We start from the raw sequence: 3,287 nt of genomic DNA, 5'->3' as shown, positions 1-3,287 counted from the left end.
GTGTAGTGTACATGTGTTATTTATTACAAAGAAACTTAGTAACTTGCATTTCTGTATATTTTCTTATTTCATGAAAAAAAAAATGAGAAAGGTCCTACAGCTGCAGAAAATCATTAGCCAAAGTTACCGGTTTGTGAAAATCCAACTCTAAATTCTGTTAAATTAAAGTTTCTTAGTGAATAATTAGTATAAATTTCAGTGTTTTAGTAGTAGAAATTTAAAAATAGTTTGAGTGCATTCCATTTTATAATGTAGGATTTGAAATACTTATTACCTGGCACGTAATAAGGAGTTGAATGGTGGTAGTGCAGTGGGTGCTTATTTTTTTATTGTTGTTTGTTTATTTCACAAATATTTAATGACATTTACATTGGCAAATACTATGCAGGTTCCAAGGAAGACAACTCCAGTCTTTATTCTATTTTTATAAAGTGTTAGGAAAAAAGTAGTCTTTTTGTTCAATTCACTTTTTCAGTGTTACTAGAAAATTGATGATAAATTGTGCTCATTAACCTTAGTCAGAACCATAAAGGGTGATGGGTTGATCTATTTGACTAGAGTGTAGTTATTGTTAACATAGTTTTTTCCAAATGACAGTCTGCTCTAAGTTTAGATGTTAATCACATCTTTTATTAATCTCTTTGGGAATTAACAAGTTGGAGAGGTTATAGCTGTAGATATTTTTAAGATTGGAATTATAGACTATTAATCTAATACTAAATAATGAGATTTTGTCTTTTAATATTATTTTAAGTACAATTTTCTTGTTCATAGTTGCAAGATGGGAATTCATTTTAGTAAAGTAGAATATGTTAAGAGGAAAATTGAAGGTTGAATTATGGTTTACATTCCTGGAATTAGGAGGTTATGTCAAGTTGATTGGTTTTTAAGATACCCTGCAGATTAAAAAATTGGCCTACTAGCTATTAGAAATGGATTGGTATTATTTCTAAATAAGGCTTTTAAAATTGACTAGAGATGTAGGAAATGCTTCAAAAATGGACAAGGTATTGAATATAGATACTTCTTAAGTAGGTCATTGGAGAAAAAGATGCTCTAGGACTCACTCAGTTTATGATATAGTTAAACGATAATTTTATGCAATAAATTATCAGAAATTCTGGCTTTTCAAAGTGACATTAACTGAGAAAGATTTGAACAGTGATTCTGACCCTCATGTAATAGCTAAGTCTGGTATGTAAAGGGAAGAAAAAGAAGCACTGGCGTCTCATTTTCTTCCCTCATAGCATCGTTCATAAATTTGTCCTTGCCCAAATATATTCAATGGCTCTTTTACCAAATGACCTTGATAGCAACCTATTTTATATAAATGTGATCTGAATGTACTTTACTAATAAAAAGCATTTCCTTTTCCTTTTATCCTGGTCTAAAACTCTTCAGTTTTGAGAACACAAACTACATTTTACTTATTTTGTATACTAGCATTTTACAGTTGTCATTAACAATTATGCTGGGGGAAAAATCTATAGGACTTCATAGTAGAATTCTGTAGATTGTTTCTACTTGGTTAATTTGCTATTAAGTTACTTGTGAGCAGAATTTCAAGCAAATGCTTTTTGAATGTTTTTGGTTTGCAGATACGTTTTCCCGTCAGAGTGAGCTGTCCTAGAGTACTCTGGAGCAGCCACCCTCTGACCTGATGTGCCTTTTAAAAGTGTTTATTTTGTGGCATAATTTTTAATACAGCCAGGAAGGACTCGTAAAAGTTATCTAGCAGATGCCTATAGTGATATCTACTGGCGGTTGAGGTTTAATTTTAATTCTGCCCTCCTACCCCCAAAAGGCCAGAAACCAAAACCAGTCTAGCTCTGTATTATTCTTATTCTTCTGTTCATAAAAGGTTGAGAAAAGATGCTAGCTCCCCCCCCACAAACCCCATAAACCTTGAAGTCAAGCAAGTGTATTGTAGCAGAATTACTGCATGCAAGATGTCACTTTCGTAAAGTGATATATTTCAGACAGTGTACAAAATTTGATGGTGGGGGAAACATAAGCTTTTATAAATGAAACATTTAAGAGACTTTTTTTTTATTATTTGCTTTCAGTTCAGTGTTGCCTTTTAGGTGCAGCCTTTCAGTTTGGCAGCTACAATAAATGACTGAAGGGAATTGAAGATGATAATTCAACATTTCGAGATGCTTCTGCTGAAATGAATATAGACCTATTCAGGGCTTGAATTTAAAAGTTTACAGTAATACAGTTTTGTTTGTTTGTTTGTTTGTTTTAAAGCCAAGTACCCAGGAAATGATATGATTTGAATGAGATGATTAGGAGAAACAGAAAAGAATACCTTCAGCCCCTTGTTACGGGGGGTGGGGGTATTATCTGTTGAGAGTCTGTGTTGAAAATGTTAGTGTAAAAAGAATAGAGGCTGGGCAGCCCGGGTGGCTCAGCGGTTTAGCGCCGCCTTCGGCCCCGGGCGTGACCCTGGAGACCCGGGATCGAGTCCCGTGTCGGGCTCCCTGCATGGAGCCTGCTTCTCCCTCTGCCTGTGTCTCTGCCCTTCTCTGTCTCTCTCTCTCTCTCTCTCTCTCTCTGTCTCTCTCTCTCTCTCTCTGTCTCTCATGAATAAATAAATAAAATCTTTAAAAAAGAAAAAAAAAGAATAGAGGCTTATAATTTACTGGAGCGTGTACAATTCATCTTGGACCTTGTCCAAAGAGGTTTAGTTATTAAAATAGCAGAAGAGTTACTATAACAAGGACTCACGGACCTCAGCGGATTACCTGTGAACCGTGCTGCATTGTTCATTTAGTGACCTTTGCTCTCTAAAAACGCATCCCATGACTTAAATCGAGATCGTTTACTACCCTCTTTCTGATACTGTCTTTTCTACTATCTTTCCTTAAGAAAGAATTCATTTAAGAATACGTGTAACAGTTGCTAGGTTGGGCAGCCCGGGTGGCTCAGCTGTTTAACACCGCCTTCGGCCCAGGGCGTGATCCTGGGGTCCCGGGATCGAGTCCCACGTCCTGGGGTCCCGGGATCGTCTCCCTCTGCCTGTGTCTCTGCCCCTCTCTTTCTCTCTCTGTCTCTCATGAATAAATAAATAAAATCTTAAAAAAAATAGTTGCTAGGTTTTATAGGTTTTGACATTCTTGAGTTCTAACATTTGTGATTTTGACTATTCACGAGTGACCTCACAGGTCCATGGGGTATATGGCATTTTGCAATTTTGCCAAGGCACAGTCCTAATTCCCACTAAATGCCGTGCAGAATGGCATCGCTCCCCTGGTGCTGTGGCCTAGCTAATGTCTCCGCAGCCG

Source organism: Vulpes lagopus, chromosome 5 (genome assembly GCF_018345385.1).
Source record: "Vulpes lagopus strain Blue_001 chromosome 5, ASM1834538v1, whole genome shotgun sequence".
In the NCBI taxonomy this organism is placed as follows: domain Eukaryota; kingdom Metazoa; phylum Chordata; class Mammalia; order Carnivora; family Canidae; genus Vulpes; species Vulpes lagopus.
Note: the sequence above shows the minus strand (reverse complement) of the source record.